This window comes from Salmo salar, chromosome 02 (genome assembly GCF_965601325.2).
Source record: "Salmo salar chromosome 02, fSalSal1, whole genome shotgun sequence".
Taxonomy (NCBI): domain Eukaryota; kingdom Metazoa; phylum Chordata; class Actinopteri; order Salmoniformes; family Salmonidae; genus Salmo; species Salmo salar.
In genome coordinates this window covers 10,899,820-10,917,651 of record NC_138292.1, presented here as the reverse complement: position 1 = coordinate 10,917,651, position 17,832 = coordinate 10,899,820, and the positions used below count along the sequence as shown (strand labels likewise).

General features: G+C 41.8%; 1 protein-coding gene across 1 annotated transcript in view; it reads right to left on the bottom strand.

Annotated features, from left to right (window-relative positions):
• LOC106595161 (histone deacetylase 9-B) overlaps window positions 1–16,033 on the bottom strand; it is a 99,059-nt gene extending 83,026 nt beyond the window's left edge. Inside the window, exons 1-2 of the mRNA XM_082959661.1 lie at window positions 15,858–16,033; window positions 14,741–14,896 (exon numbers count right to left, since the gene is read on the bottom strand). The gene's annotated coding sequence lies outside the window, so the exon portion shown is untranslated. The remainder of the gene's footprint in view (window positions 1–14,740; window positions 14,897–15,857) is intronic.
• Window positions 16,034–17,832: the final 1,799 nt, after the last annotated feature.

Genomic DNA, 17,832 nt, shown 5'->3' with positions numbered 1-17,832 from the left:
ACTCCACCTATCCTGTGTTGATCAGATCAACGCAGATAAAGGAAATTAGATATTGAGATGAACCGGTTTTACAGTATTTACATGATGCATAGGAAGTGTAGTGTACTGATGCATAGGAAGTGTAGTGTACTGTTTTTTCATGGTTGTAGTCTATTTGATAGTTACAATGTGTAACCATTGATGTCTCAGGACCAAGATTGGTAAACACTGTTGAAGTGTATAATTGTAATACATACATGCAGACACAGCATCATTCAAAGACTGAAATTTGATACTCCTGGTATTGGATATGACTGAAAAATAATCTCACAGGCGTTGGACTAGTAACCGAAAGGTTGCAAAATCGAATCCCCGAGCTGACAAGGTAAACATCTGTCGTTCTGCCCCTGAACAGGCAGTTAACCCACTGTTCCTAGGCCGTCATTGAAAATAAGAATGTGTTCTTAACTGACTCGCCTAGTTAAATAAAGGTAAATGAATTCATTAAATACCTGAACTGCACCTTTAGTTGCCAAGGTAGAGTACATGATCAGTGAATATATTAAATGTACAGGCTACAATACCGTGGAAAAAGTACTCAATTGTCATACTTGAATAAAAGTAAAGATACCTTAATAGAAAATGACTCAAGTAAAAGTGAAAGTCACCCAGTAAAATACAGCTTGAGTAAAAGTCTAGAAGTATTTGGTTTTAAATATACTTAAGTATCAAAAGTAAAAATATAAACGATTTCAAATTCCTTATGGTGCTGTCTTAAAATGGTGCCGTCTTATCAAGCCAGACGGCACCATTTTAAAAAATGGGCACACTTCAACACTAAGACATAATTTACAAACAAAGCATTTGTGTTTAGTGTGTTCCCCAGACCAGAGGCAGTAGGGATGACCAGGGATGTTCTCTTGATAAGTGTGTGAATTGGACCATTTTCCTGTAAAATTTTAACAAGTACTTTTGGGTGTCAGGGAAAATGTACGGAGTAAAAGTACATTATTTTCTTTAGGAATGTAGTGTAGTAAAAGTAAAAGTTGGCAAAAATATAAATAGTAAAGTACAGATACCCCCCAAAAAACTAATTAAGTAGTACTTTAAATATTTTTACTTAAGTACTTTACACCACTGCTACAATGTGGGGATCTCATGCATGGTAATAACTACATGTATATACGACTTACATCCTTGGCACAAAGTTATATTATATTCTACTCAATCCATAGGCTTCATTAATGTCATTCAGACTGTTTTGAAGTTGATACAACTGGCTATGATTTTTTTTTTATTTAACCTTTATTTTACTAGGCAAGTCAGTTAAGATCAAATTCTAATTTACAATGACGGCCTACACTGATAGCTGAGGGTCATCGCTAGGTTCTGAAAAAATATGTATTCCAAACGTTTTTGGATCCATACACAGATCGGCTACATAGCTAGCTACACATCCATAGGCATACAGGTATTTTTATCCTCCACTGCACAATAAGCAAGAAAATAGTTAGCAAGCTACGTTACCTTGGCCTCATTGCATGGAAAATATTAGCAAGGCAAGCGTACACAATTGTACATTACATTTGCAGTAAATGCTTTAGCTAGCTATATTCTTTACATCCACTTTACATCTATTTCACAATACGACAGCCTGGTTAGCTGTTTGTTTCAGGAGTCGATAAAACATTAAACAACCAGAATTACAATTTCCTACTCATGTCACAACACCCATAGAGCTATCCAGGTAGCTGGCTAACGTTAGCTAGTCAGCTAGCTTGCTAAATAGTGATTTTCATAAATTAACTTAATGACAAAAAAATGCATAATTGTTTGTCTCTACATTAACTAACATATTCCTCTCAATTGCACATTTTTTGCATGATTCGTTATGACGATATAATTACTTACATTTGCTCCCATCCTAGTATTTTTGTCAGCCATCTTTGGGCCGCATACAGTAGCGTCAAATTCATAATGGAAACCACTCAATATGATTGGTCATCGCCCAGTGGTCGCCGCTGGTGATTTGCATAAAGTTGGGAAATATTTAACTTTTTCACTGCCTCCCACGCCACCTACGCGCCGCACAAAGGTCCCCCGCCCTCTCCGCTTCTCACCGCTTTCCTTCCATTGAAATGAATGGGAAGCGGTGTTTCACAGTGTGGCACCGCGTGCTAGTGTACAAGGTGCATAAGGGTAACGGTAGGTAGGACAGTGGGTCCATTTGGGATAGAAACCCAAATCTCTCTGCAACAGTGCCCCCTGGAGGTACACTGTGAATGCATTACTTACCTGCAAAAAATGTCCCACCCTGCAGTAAAGACAACACACCAACACACACACATACACACACACAGATACACACAGTTACAGTGAGGGGAAAAAGTATTTGATCCCCTGCTGATTTTGTACGTTTGCCCACTGACAAAGAATTGATCAGTCTATAATTTTAATGGTCGGTTTATTTGAACAGTGAGAGACAGAATAACAACAAAAAAATCCATAAAAACGCATGTCAAAAATGTTAGAAATTGATTTGCATTTTAATGAGGGAAATAAGTATTTGACACCCTCTCAATCAGAAAGATTTCTGGCTCCCAGGTGTCTTTTATACAGGTAACGAGCTGAGATTAGGAACACACTCTTAAAGGGAGTGCTCCTAATCTCAGTTTGTTACCTGTATAAAAGACACCTGTCCATAGAAGCAATCAATCAATCAGATTCCAAACTCTCCACCATGGCCAAGACCAAAGAGCTCTCCAAGGATGTCAGAGACAAGATTGTAGACCTACACAAGGCTGGAATGGGCTACAAGACCATCGCCAAGCAGCTTGGTGAGAAGGTGACAACAGTTGGTTCGATTATTCGCAAATGGAAGAAACACAAAAGAACTGTCAATCTCCGTCGGCCTGGGGCTCCATGCAAGATCTCACCTCGTGGAGTTGCAATGATCATGAGAACGGTGAGGAATCAGCCCAGAACTACACAGGAGGATCTTGTCAATGATCTCAAGGAAGCTGGGACCATAGTCACCAAGAAAACAATTGGTAACACACTACGCCGTGAAGGACTGAAATCCTGCAGCGCCCGCAAGGTCCTCCTGCTCAAGAAAGCACATATACATGCCCGTCTGAAGTTTGCCAATGAACATCTGAATGATTCAGAGGACAACTGGGTGAAAGTGTTGTGGTCAGATGAGACCAAAACGGAGCTCTTTCGCGTCAACTCAACTCGCCGTGTTTGGAGGAGGAGGAATGCTGCCTATGACCCTAAGAACACCATCCCCACCGTCAAACATGGAGGTGGAAACATTACGCTTTGGGGGTTTTTTCTGCTAAGGGGACAGGACAACTTCACTGCATCAAAGGGACGATGGACGGGGCCATGTACCGTCAAATCTTGGGTGAGAACCTCCTTCCCTCAGCCAGGGCATTGAAAATGGGTCGTGGATGGGTATTCCAGCATGACAATGACCCAAAACACACGGCCAAGACAACAAAGGAGTGTCTCAAGAAGAAGCACATTAAGGTCCTGGAGTGGCCTAGCCAGTCTCCAGACCTTAATCCCATAGAAAATCTGTGGAGGGAGCTGAATGTTTGAGTTGCCAAACGTCAGCCTCGAAACCTTAATGACTTGGAGAAGATCTGCAAAGAGGAGTGGGACAAAATTCCTCCTGAGATGTGTGCAAACCTGGTGGCCAACTACAAGAAACGCCTGACCTCTGTGATTGCCAACAAGGGTTTTGCCACCAAGTACTAAGTCATGTTTTGCAGAGGGGTGAAATACTTATTTCCCTCATTAAAATGCAAATCAATTTATAACATTTTTGACATGCGTTTTTCTGGATTTTTTTGTTGTTATTCTGTCTCTCACTGTTCAAATTAACCTACCATTAAAATTATAGACTGATCATGTCTTTGTCAGTGGGCAAACGTACAAAATCAGCAGGGGATCAAATACTTTTTTCCCTCACTGTAAACAGACACCAGACACACATGCACGCACAGACACACACGCACATGCACACACACCCCATGCTGTGTTTGGGAGCGGCTGCAACTTCACTGACCTCTCCTTTCATCTCAGATCCAGTAACAACTATGTTGACTTTTCAACCCAGCCCCAGCAATAACACTGGGACTAACAAGCTTTAGACTGATATCCCTAACATCCACAGACTGGGAGCAACAAAAACCATTACATTCGTCTCAGAGCTATGGGATCTGATGAAGCTGAATGGGAGATATTTCAGTTTTATGCCTCTACTGCCTAAAACACATGCAACGTGTGACAAATCTGTTGAGCCACAGAACAACATGATGAAAAAAGAGAAGATTTCATCAAACATTTCAACCCTGTTCCCTGTACTAAACAAGGCATGTCAGAATAAGCCAGTGTACCTTTAACATTCTGAACATAGAAAAGAGAAATCAGAAACTGAGGAAAAACGCTAAAGATCAAAAGAGCCTTTTCATGTTATCGTATTTCTGCTCTGCCTGCTGATGATGCTAACTGATGTTGAAATGCACCGCATTCTTGGTGTTTATAGAAAACCTTTCTTCTTTCCTTTCCAATAACTTCAGAAGCCTTTAACACATTTCTCCCCTCTCTCTACAACATACATGATTGATTGACATTTTCCATTGCCTTTAATGTGAACACGATGGATCTTCCCCATTGGGTTCTCCACCGCTTCTGGGAAATGGTCAATTCAGTCAACGTCCTGATGGAGAAGATCAGACCGTCGGAACACACCCAGTTAAAGGAGAGAAAGCAGAGGATGATCCCAGGTTGTCACCTCAAAGGGAGGAAGATTATGTTGAGGAAACAGATGGGCTGGTAACCTCTTTCACACCTATCTGAACAGAGGGTCTTTACGAGGGGTTGTGGGGGGACTCTTATGTCCTTGGATCTCCAGGGCTAGTCCGAGTCAGTGTGTCCAATCCCTGTGTAATTCCCCAGACCCGTTTGCTCTGCACATTTCACGCCAGGTGGGGGGAGGGGCATAACTCACAGGCCCCATAACTCACAGGATGGGGTCTGGCTGCTTCAGGCGGGGTGCAGGTACCCCTGTCAGATGAAAGAAGACAACAAAGACAACCCCTTTGGACACGGAGTGTGGCAGCCCAGGGGAAAGCGGGCACCCCAGTGGCTGATGGGACGAGATGGGGCGGAGTGACACCTCGTGACTCTGTGAAGTCTGTTGAGGGTCTGTTCCTGCCATCAGGATCAGTAGACGTCTCAGTGACAGCATCACATCAGTCTGAAGATCCAAGTCATCATCAACCTGGGCTCCATGTTTTTACAGGACAGATAGGAGTGGCTGACTAACTGGGAGAAGAGGATATGGGGCAAGGGCATTCTGAATCTCTACAGGCCCTTGTTATGATATGGGGGGAAGGTTAGTGTTATAGACAAACACACTACCATGATACACTTCCACACTCCATCCCCAGGTGGCAGCACTAAAATGGTCTATCTGCTGAACCAAGCTTTTATTTGCACACAGGTGCTGCCAATTAAGATGATTGTCAGTCCGGGAGAGAGAAGAGGTAGGAAACCTCTCAGAGGCCTTTCTTTGTGTTAGTCAACCTCTGAAGTTGGGAATGCTTTTTTGTAGTTAGTTTTTTTGTACATATTTATATTGTCATCATGAATAATCTGCTTGGACTGGCCGACCATTGGAGTCATGACGGAGCTGGCCCTGGCCCTAAGGTGGCTGTCTCCTGGGCACATTCAACACCTGGTCGCATATACTTACTTCTCACATTTATGCACACATCAAATCTGAGCACTGCTGCACTAGGGAGAGAGGCTTGCTCTCTATTGCTGCAGCTGCGGAGGGGCCAGTGTTTGTGAGATGGGAGCGTGCAGATGGAAGGAGAGAGAGGGAGACGCTGCAGCCAAGGCAACTCGGCGACAGCCAAGACTTGCTAACTTGTAGCAGCCACAACGTTATTTATCATCCCATATAACAGTGCCTGTCTTGACTGGAGTAGGCTAGAGAAGTTAGCTACACAGTATGGCTAGCTAGGCTAATTGAAGCTAAATGCTGCACCCATTCCGATAAACCTCAGCCGCCTTCGGATAAACCACAACCCCATTCATATAAAACACAACCCCATTCACATAAACCACAACCCCATTCAGATAAACCACAACCCCATTCAATAAAACACAACCCTATTCAGATAAACCACAACCCCATTCATATAAACCACAACCCCATTCATATAAAACACAACCCCATTCACATAAACCACAACCCCATTCAGATAAACCACAACCCCATTCAATAAAACACAACCCTATTCAGATAAACCACAACCCCATTCATATAAACCACAACCCCATTCAATAAAACACAACACTATTCAGATAAACCACAACCCCATTCATATAAACCACAACCCCATTCAATAAAACACAACCCTATTCAGATAAACCACAACCCCATTCATATAAACCACAACCCCATTCAGATAAACCACAACCCCATTCAATAAAACACAACCCTATTCAGATAAACCACAACCCCATTCATATAAACCACAACCCCATTCATATAAAACACAACCCCATTCAAATAAACCACAACCCCATTCAAATAAACCACAACCCCATTCAGATAAACCACAACCCCATTCAAATAAAACACAACCCCATTCATATAAAACACAACCCCATTCATGTAAACCACAACCCCATTCAAATAAACCACAACCCCATTTGGATAAAACACAACCCCATTCATGTAAACCACAACCCCATTCAAATAAACCACAACCCCATTCAAATAAATCAACAGCCTACCTGTTGGTTGCTCGTTGTAGCCTACTCCTGTTCATTTCACTAAATTTTAATTCTGTCATTTTATTCCAAGTTGCATTGCATTAGTGAACTCTGCTACACACTTGCTACACATTGAGCCTCTTTGCTGCTTTGACTGGGAAACGTAAACAACAAGCTCCACATGGGTCGGCCACAGGTCTATTTATGGGGCGCATGTCATTGAAAAGTGTGTTGTTTTATTTTTTTACAATTTCACATGTATACTGAAATTTTATTTAGAAAAAGCCTTTCAGCGTTAAAATATATGAAAGTATATGAAAATACAGTGACATAGCAGACATTGTTTGTCAAATAAAGTTAAAGTCAAATTATAGTTTAAAATTAAACAAACAAAACAAACACCTTCCTTTACCTTTTTTTTAATATATATTACAGAACAAGAAAAACAAGAAAAAAACACAACATTAATCTAACATAAACACTTGCGACAGCCTCTTCATTTCTTCCATTTCTCATCAATACAGGATGAGACATGAATGATTCATGGCCCAGCATGCACTGGGACAGGAAATGGAAACAAATAGAGAGAGGCTTAGGTTGCGTCCTAAATGGCACCCAATTCCTTATAAAACACACAGCTTTTGACCAGGCCCGGGGAATATGGTGCCATTTAGGACGTAACCCAGGCTAAAACCCCAGCCAGCCAGGTCCCCCAGCCCCAGTCCCCCAGCCCACCTTTCAGCTGCAGCCTGTCTGAGTGACTGAGAGAGCCCCTCTGTGGCGCAAGGCTACTCCCCCGGTAAGTGCAATGGGGAGTATCAACATTCCTCCAACTAGGCTATACAGCAGTACAGCACTGCCCACTCATTTCTAAAAGAGAAGCTGTTGTAGGAGAAATGTCGTGGTCTGTCTGTAAGGACTGCTCTGACCCTCTCTCCCTCAGTGTGGCTCCAGCTGCAGGTGATGTTGTGTGGGGAACATTGGAGTAGAGGAGTGACGAACATGACTGGAAATGAGGGATGAGTTACCCTACATACAGTACTGTGTAGAATGTTCTCCACTAACAAACCTGAGGGATGAGTTACCCTTCATACAGTACTGTGTAGAATGTTCTCCACTAACAAACCTGAGGGATGAGTTACCCTACATACAGTACTGTGTAGAATGTTCTCCACTAACAAACCTGAGGGATGAGTTACCCTACATACAGTACTGTGTAGAATGTTCTCCACTAACAAACCTGAGGGATGAGTTACCCTACATACAGTACTGTGTAGAATGTTCTCCACTAACAAACCTGAGGGATGAGTTACCCTTCATACAGTACTGTGTAGAATGTTCTCCACTAAGAAACCTGAGGGATGAGTTACCCTACATACAGTACTGTGTAGAATGTTCTCCACTAACAAACCTGAGGGATGAGTTACCCTACATACAGTACTGTGTAGAATGTTCTCCACTAAGAAACCTGAGGGATGAGTTACCCTACATACAGTACTGTGTAGAATGTTCTCCACTAACAAAACCACAGTGTCAGAAATAGGTGTTTTCTAAGGTTGCATCCCACATCAGTAGTGCGCTATATAGGGAATAGGGTGCCATTTGGGATATACGTAAATAATGTACTGTATGTATGGCATATAGCTAATGTATTTATAAAATATATATATATAATAAGAATAAGAATTATTGTCTAGAGACAGTGACAAAAGGACAGGAAGTTAAGAGAGACATTATGTTAGAAGGCCGGATTCAAATCCACTCCAACACAGTACTGTAGATGTGCTGTAGGTAGCAGCAGTGTAACCTCTAGATCACCTGACCAGCGCTCCACGCCACGTCTCTGGTGTTCCTATCATGACAACACTGAGATAGACTCCAGCGCTCCACGCCACGTCTCTGGTGTTCCTATCATGACAACACACTGAGATAGACTCCAGCGCTCCACGCCACGTCTCTGGTGTTCCTATCATGACAACACACTGAGATAGACTCCAGCGCTCCACGCCACATCTCTGGTGTTCCTATCATGACAACACACTGAGATAGACTCCAGCGCTCCACGCCACGTCTCTGGTGTTCCTATCATGACAACACACTGAGATAGACTCCAGCGCTCCACCCCACATCTCTGGTGTTCCTATCATGACAACACACTGAGATAGACTCCAGCGCTCCACGCCACGTCTCTGGTGTTCCTATCATGACAACACACTGAGATAGACTCCAGCGCTCCACCCCACATGCCTCTGTTTAACTTCACACACACACATAATGCATTCACAAACACACACACTCACGCACACATACACATACAGTAGATGTATATACGCAGGACCCTTCGTCCCCTTGACCCAGCTGCATTTTTCATGCTCTGAAAACAGCCGTTCTTTCCTCTGTTATCCCCTGCTAACATTATACTGTAGCAAGATAGGAGGGATGCTGACATCCCTCAGACAGACAAAATGTAATCAGAACACATCAGAGCATAAAAGCCAAATATAGACAGCCCCAGGAGGACACGTCCCAAATGGCACCCTATTCCTGATATAGTGCACTACTTTTGACCAGAACTGATTTCGGCCATGGTCAAAAGTATTGCACTAAATAGGGAACAGGGTGCAGTTTGAGATGCAGCCCCAAAGCTCTGAGGCCATGCACTATAAACCTGTCTCTCACCTCTCAGCCTCCCTCCTTTCTCTGAGCCTCTGTCTGTCTCCACTTCTTCCCAATCTGGCAATACAGTACATATCAACTGTCCCAATCTGGCCCTGCCAAGCACTACATATCAACAGTCCCAATCTGGCCCTGCCAAGCACTACATATCAACAGTCCCAATCTGGCCCTGCCAATCACTACATATCAACAGTCCCAATCTGGCCCTGCCAAGCACTACATATCAACAGTCCCAATCTGGCCCTGCCAATCACTACATATCAACAGTCCCAATCTGGCCCTGCCAATCACTACATATCAACAGTCCCAATCTGGCCCTGCCAAGCACTACATATCAACAGTCCCAATCTGGCCCTGCCAAGCACTACATATCAACAGTCCCAATCTGGCCCTGCCAAGCACTACATATCAACAGTCCCAATCTGGCCCTGCCAAGCACTACATATCAACAGTCCCAATCTGGCCCTGCCAAGCACTACATATCAACAGTCCCAATCTGGCCCTGCCAATCACTACATATCAACAGTCCCAATCTGGCCCTGCCAATCACTACATATCAACAGTCCCAATCTGGCCCTGCCAAGCACTACATATCAACAGTCCCAATCTGGCCCTGCCAAGTCACTACATATCAACAGTCCCAATCTGGCCCTGCCAAGCACTACATATCAACAGTCCCAATCTGGCCCTGCCAATCACTACATATCAACAGTCCCAATCTGGCCCTGCCAAGCACTACATATCAACAGTCCCAATCTGGCCCTGCCAATCACTACATATCAACAGTCCCAATCTGGCCCTGCCAAGCACTACATATCAACAGTCCCAATCTGGCCCTGCCAATCACTACATATCAACAGTCCCAATCTGGCCCTGCCAATCACTACATATCAACAGTCCCAATCTGGCCCTGCCCAATCTGGCCCTGCCAATCACTACATATCAACAGTCCCAATCTGGCCCTGCCAAGCACTACATATCAACAGTCCCAATCTGGCCCTGCCAATCACTACATATCAACAGTCCCAATCTGGCCCTGCCAATCACTACATATCAACAGTCCCAATCTGGCCCTGCCAAGCACTACATATCAACAGTCCCAAATCCCTCTAAACACCATATATACCATAATGTATACATAACTTACTCAATATAGGAAAGCTATTACTATCATGTATTACATTGTTTTGCAGGTAAAGTGGTGATTAAATAAATGAAGATCCTACATCTGTAATACGTACATTTAGGTAGGAAAAAAAGAGTGTCCGGTGTCCGTGTGTGTGTGGGGTGGGGGGTCTGGGGGGATTGCGTCATCTATGAATCTGTTGGGGCAGTATGCGAATTGGAGTGAGTCCAGGGTGTCTGGGATGGGTGTTGATCTGAGCCATGACCAGCCTTTCAAAGCATTTCATGGCTATAGATGTGATTTCTACGGGGCGATAGTCATTTAGACAGGTTACCTTGGCGTTCTTGGGTACAGGGACTATGGTGGTCTCCTTGAAACATGTAGGTATTACAGACTGAGACAGGGAGAGGTTGAAAAAGACACTTGCCCGCTGGTCAGCGCATGCTCTGAGTACGCGTACTGTATCCTGTATCAAATTGTACTGCAAAGTAGGTGAAATGTGAAATGTGCTGTATAAAACATGCATGTATGGAAAGTTATGGAGAGATGATTTCAGCTTCAATCATTTCTGAGGATATACTGTGAAAAGTACCGAGCGTGAATGGAAAACTACATTACATTTGATCATAAGAGCATGACACAGTTTATCAAGTGATTTGTTGGCGTATAGCTAATATTCTTGTTTATTGCCAGACAGGCATGAAATCATTTACTTCCCGCCCTCATAACTAAATGCAAAGTAGGTAAATAAATAAATACAATAAGTATTTGACAGAAGAGCACACTGTTGCCTGGTAACCTAATGGCATGCTGAGGATTAATCTTGGTATTAAACAGAACAACTATCACAGCCTACAAGCCTTTCAATTGCCCCCTGTTGAATGATCTATTCCCAAATGACAACAATGGACTACAATATACAGCATAACATACACATATATAGCCTCCCTACTGTCTGATGTATAGTAACTGTACTGTCTGATGTATAGTACCTGTATGATGTATGTAACTGTCTGATATATAGTAACTGTATGATGTATAGTAACTGTATGATGTATAGTAACTGTATGATGTATAGTAACTGTATGATGTATAGTAACTGTATGATGTATAGTAACTGTATGATGTATAGTAACTGTATGATGTATAGTAACTGTATGATGTATAGTAACTGTATGATGTATAGTAACTGTATGATGTATAGTAACTGTATGATGTATAGTAACTGTATGATGTATAGTAACTGTCTGATATATAGTAACTGTATGATGTATAGTAACTGTATGATGTATAGTAACTGTATGATGTATAGTAACTGTATGATATATAGTAACTGTCTGATATATAGTAACTGTCTGATATATAGTAACTGTATGATGTATAGTAACTGTATGATGTATAGTAACTGTCTGATATATAGTAACTGTCTGATATATAGTAACTGTCTGATGTATAGTAACTGTATGATGTATAGTAACTGTATGATATATAGTAACTGTATGATGTATAGTAACTGTCTGATATATAGTAACTGTATGATGTATAGTAACTGTCTGATGTATAGTAACTGTATGATGTATAGTAACTGTATGATACATAGTAACTGTATGATATATAGTAACTGTATGATGTATAGTAACTGTATGATATATAGTAACTGTATGATGTATAGTAACTGTATGATATATAGTAACTGTCTGATGTATAGTAACTGTATGATGTATAGTAACTGTCTGATATATAGTAACTGTATGATGTATAGTAACTGTATGATATATAGTAACTGTATGATATATAGTAACTGTATGATGTATAGTAACTGTATGATATATAGTAACTGTATGATGTATAGTAACTGTATGATGTATAGTAACTGTATGATGTATAGTAACTGTCTGATGTATAGTAACTGTCTGATATATAGTAACTGTATGATGTATAGTAACTGTATGATGTATAGTAACTGTATGATGTATAGTAAGATATTAATTGACCATAAACACATTCTATTAGTCAAAAATTGCATTATTTTGATATTGTTACAGCCTATATATCTACTGTACGTATGAAACTTACAGTAATAAGGTTAACTGCTATATGTTGTTGCAACTGGTTCTAAAATGCATTCAAATTAATCAAGTGAAAACTGATTACTGCTGGCGAAAATGCTGGTTAAATTGACGGCACACATTTTCATCGTGTGAAATATGACTAACGTCAGAGCTTCTCATTTCGGTTCACATATGGGCAATAATTACATAGCAAATTATGATGTGTTTTTTTTCCTCCCAATTTTCAAATGTTTGGATTAGTAATGTTATTTTTTTACACAGTCATGTTATAAAGCACATGACTGTTGACTACTGTGCTGTATATCATTCCTCTGACCAGTGTCATCATACATACTTCCTCTTCCTCCATCCCAAATGGCACCCTATTCCCTATATAGTGCAACTACTTTTGACAAGAGCCCTTTGGGGAATAGGGTGCCATTTGGGACGCATCACTGGTGTGAACCTCAGCACTCCCAAACCCTACACTCTCACATCACTTTAACTGTCATTAGTCTGGTGAAAAGGCAAACAAGGGGGCTCCCAAAGGCCATTTCATATCAATAGGAGAATAATAAAATTAACTAAATGTTCAGCAGTTCTTCTTTCAGTTCCCTTACATGTCCCTCTCTACATTACAGGTCAGGTTTCAGTAACATGTGAGGAAAAACACAGCCAGACACACTGTATAACAAGGCATCAAATAAATTCTGCTATGGAGACATCTACTATATCAAAGGAGTGTTTGTGGAACAGAAACTATGATGACCAAGTCATTCAACAACAGGCCTTTAGTTTCAATTCCCTCTAAACTACAAGGCAATGCACACTTCTCTTTACTGTAACAAGTCCCATTTGAAACAATATCTACGTCCTAAATGGCACTCTATTCACTCGACAGTGCACTACTTTTGACCAGGGCCCATGTTCAACAAGTGCTGTTCTAACTGGTTGAATGAACACATTCAAAGGCATTATTCTTTCCTGTGTACAATGTGTCAAAACAATAAACAATTATCATCAAACTCAGTAAACACATTACATTACATTCACTTTGCATTCATGGTGTTATGGCAGAATTGGACAAGTAAAATATCCAACTAGACATGAATATATTGTTAGTGTGTGTTGACTAGCAGCGCGTACTGTGCTGTGCCTCATTGGATCTGACTTGCCAATATGCTCAGTAATATGGTCACACCTATGGACGTACATTATCAGAATCTAGAAGTCACTAACAATACGTGTTTCTTCCCTCTGTATTTAATCAAATTATTGTTGTTAATCTAAGCAACATTTTGGTACCATGAAACTGAGGCTGCATCCCAAATGGCAACCTATTCCTTATATAATGACCAGCTCTGTCAAATGCAGTGCACTATATATGGAAAAGGGTGCCAGTCAGGATGCACTGTGTCAAACCTACTGTAAGTACATGGAGCTGTTAAAATGACTCGGTCCATCCATGACACAGCTCAGATGGTACCTGCCCCCTCAAGCCATCTGAACAGCACAGAGTGGACATCTGTGAGCCCTCGCACTGCCAAGAACAAGTGTGATGTAAAAATATCATCAATATTCTGAGGTGGGGAAAAGACTGAAGGGTCGTTTGCTCGTGGTCTGAGAAGGGCTTTCATATCAAAACACATGAGCATTTTTTTCTTGTCACAGTTGAAAATGTCAAGTGTATACTGGCAAGCCCCCGCTTCCTGCGTTTTCTCATTACCACGCCGAAATAAGAGTTGGATTTAGTCAACATCTGACACCTCGAGACAGAACATTGGCAGAGACAAAAGCTTCATAAAACCTGAAATTTACTCAAACATCCAATCAAAGCCATCAAGCAGCATGTCTGCAATAGGTTACCATAGGAAACAAAGCAACGCAAACACTGGGGTCAACAAGACAGTCAAATATGTCCTTTCACCAACATCACAACATCCCAACAGTCAATGCTGATTGATATTTCACTGAGCTGTCCACTCTTGGATTTAGAGTGGCAAGGAATGGCAAGGAATGGCAAGGAATCAATGTTGACAACCTGTTTTTGTATCTTAAGATACTTTTTATTGTGTGGGGGGAATGGGGGGGGGGGGGGGGGGGAATCACTTACCACTAGCTGGATCTGTTGGTCGTATGGTTGTCTGTGAGACGTAACGCTCGTAGACGATCAGCCAGGATGACCGTGGTGGGTTTATAACTGTGCTGTTTTTTTCTTCTGTGCTGTTGTCCTGTCTTTGCTCTTTGGCTATTTGACTAGAGAAGCTGACTGTAGAACAAGAGATCCACAGATATTATGATACTGATGAGAATGGACCATCCCTGTAACCAACAGGTGAACAATCTAGATAAGGGATAATACAGATATACTGTTAGTGTGTATTGTAAAGCCACATAGACACACACACACACACACACACACACACACACACACACACACACACACACACACACACACACACACACACACACACCTTAATTGGGGTTGGGAAGGAAAGGCTTGTGGTAATGACTGGGGCAGAATTAGTGGAATGGTATAAAATACATCAAACACATAGTTTCCAGGTATTTAATGCCATTCCTCCCCTCAGCAGCCTCCACTGACATACATAGCCATATAAACCTTATGAAAATGCATTTAAACAACCACTTTTTAAGTCAGCTGCTAAACACCATGTCTATCTATCTGTGGAGATAATAGCAGAGATGGTACTGTAGCAGGCAGCTAACTCATTGTTACTTCAGTCACGTCTGGTGGTGAGATCATACATGTGGGCATTGGTCTATTTATAGTATGGCTGTGGTACTGCTTGGAGACAGAATCAATGCGCATGGCATTTTATCTGTCTACCAGCATAAAACAATAAGGGGGACAATATAGGCTAGTTTATGGTCATGCAGATTCATGTGAAGTATGTGCAATATGAATACAGTTAGATTATTATTAAGTAAAACATTTTGTATCATGTAATAAACAGCCTCTTACATAAAAAAGCAAGTGGCAAGATACAGGTGGGCTATGAATGAAAACATGGAAATCACTTTTGAACTGTGATAAAATATAATTAAGTTCAGACCAAGCTAGAGTTGATATTAATAGGCTAAATAACAGTAATACATTCCGATTCAAATTAGTAAATTCTCTACTAAAAACATGATCAGGTTTGCTACTGTACCAACCTGATGCACTGTTGTATCTCATTGCAAAGATTTGACACTAGCTATCTTACCTTCTGTACAACAAAACCACGTTGAGTTGAGAAGAAACTCGGTTGGATCAATTTGGAAACGGTAAAGTGAATTTAGTACCCTGCTCGAAGGCAGATAGAGGGCTTCGGGTCAGGCAAGCGCTGTGTTTTAAAATTGAAGCGATAAGAAATGCTCAGTGTCTAAAAGCGGTATGACGAATGGGCTAAAAATAACTACGAGGAGAGAGCAGGAGCGGTACAATCAAAATTGTTGCCTATGCGGTATTGAGGGATGGTAGACATAGCAACGGTGTTTATAAATACGTGTGGATATAAGGTGATGTTATATTTCAACCTCTACACGATTGCACTGGATAAAGAAGAACGAGTATTAAAAATCATGCCTTGTTACAGGTGCCAGTGAATATCTTGATAACAGATTACCCTACATACATTTCAATAATACTAGACTACCTTGTGATTGTGTTTTTACTTTGTACCGCAATTACAATAGATTGCATGTCACAGAGAAATGTTATTAATGAGTGATAGGGGTTATATTGAAGTTTGTCTTTGTGAGAAAGTGCAGTGAGTTAGCTGCAGGTGAGCAGGCTGCTTATGTTCTGTTGGTTTGGGCTGTCTGAGGTCCACTGTGGTGGGCGGGAAGCTGTTGTCTGTAGGTGTGTATGTGTGTGGGTGGCGGGGGTGGTTGCCCTCAGGGCCACTGAAGAGAACTTTCTCCCCTAGGTGTCTTGTGGCAACCTGGTCTCAGAGCATATCGTATTATTCTGTAGGATGATATGTTACGTTTCGTATGGTATGTATTCATTTGTGGCTGTCCATCACTTATTTCGTATGATATGGTACCAATTACAATTAGTATTATACGTTACGAATTTGCAAAATGTACAATGTGTTATAGATTTGCAAATGTATAATATGTTACGAATTCTAGCTAGGTGGCTAGGTGGCTAACGTTACCTAGCTCACTAACATTAGCTAGGCTAGCGGTTGGTATTAGGGTTAGGGTTAAGATTAGGAGTTAGGTTAAAGGGTTAATGTTATGGTTAGGTGAAAGGTTAGCTAAAAGGTTTAAGGTAAGGGTTAGGGGAAGGGTTAGCTAACGTGCTCCACAAGCACTTCGTATTATTCTGTATGTAAATCCGAGGCTAGCATTTTTCAAACATAAGTTTTCATCCTGTGGCTCTAACTCCAAAAGGTTTTGGGACACTGTAAAGTCCATGGAGAATAAGAGCACCTCCTCCCAGCTGCCCACTGCACTGAGGCTAGGTAAAAATGTCACCACCGATAAATCCACAATAATCGAGAATTTCAATAAGCATTTTTCTACGGCTGGCCATGCTTTCCTCCAGGCTAACCCTACCTTGGCCAACAGCTCCACACCCCCCACAGCTACTTGCCCAAGCCTCCCGAGATTCTCCTTCACCCAAATCCAGATAGCAGATGTTCTGAAAGAGCTGCAAAACCTGGACCCGAACAAATCAGCTGGGCTAGACAATCTGGACCCTCTCTTTCTAAAATTATCCACCGCCATTGTTGAAACCCCTATTACCAGTCTGTTCAACCTCTCTTTCGTATCGTCCGAGATCCCTAAAGATTGGAAAGCTGCCGCGGTCATCCCCCTCTTCAAAGGGGGTGACACTCTAGATCCAAATTGTTATAGACCTATATCCATCCTGCTCTGCCTCTCTAGTCTTCGAAAGCCAAGTTAACAAACAGATCACTGACCATTTCGAGTCCCACCGTACTTTCTCCACTGTGCAATCCGGTTTCCGAACTAGTCACGGGTGCACCTCAGCCACGCTCAAGGTACTAAACGACAGCATAACCGCCAACGATAAGAAACAGTACTGTGCAGCCGTCTTCATCGACCTGGCCAAGGCTTTTTACTCTGTCAATCACCGTATTCTTATCGGCAGACTCAACAGCCTTGGTTTCTCAAATGACTGCCTCGCCTGGTTCACCAACTACTTCTCAGATAGAGTTCAGTGTGTCA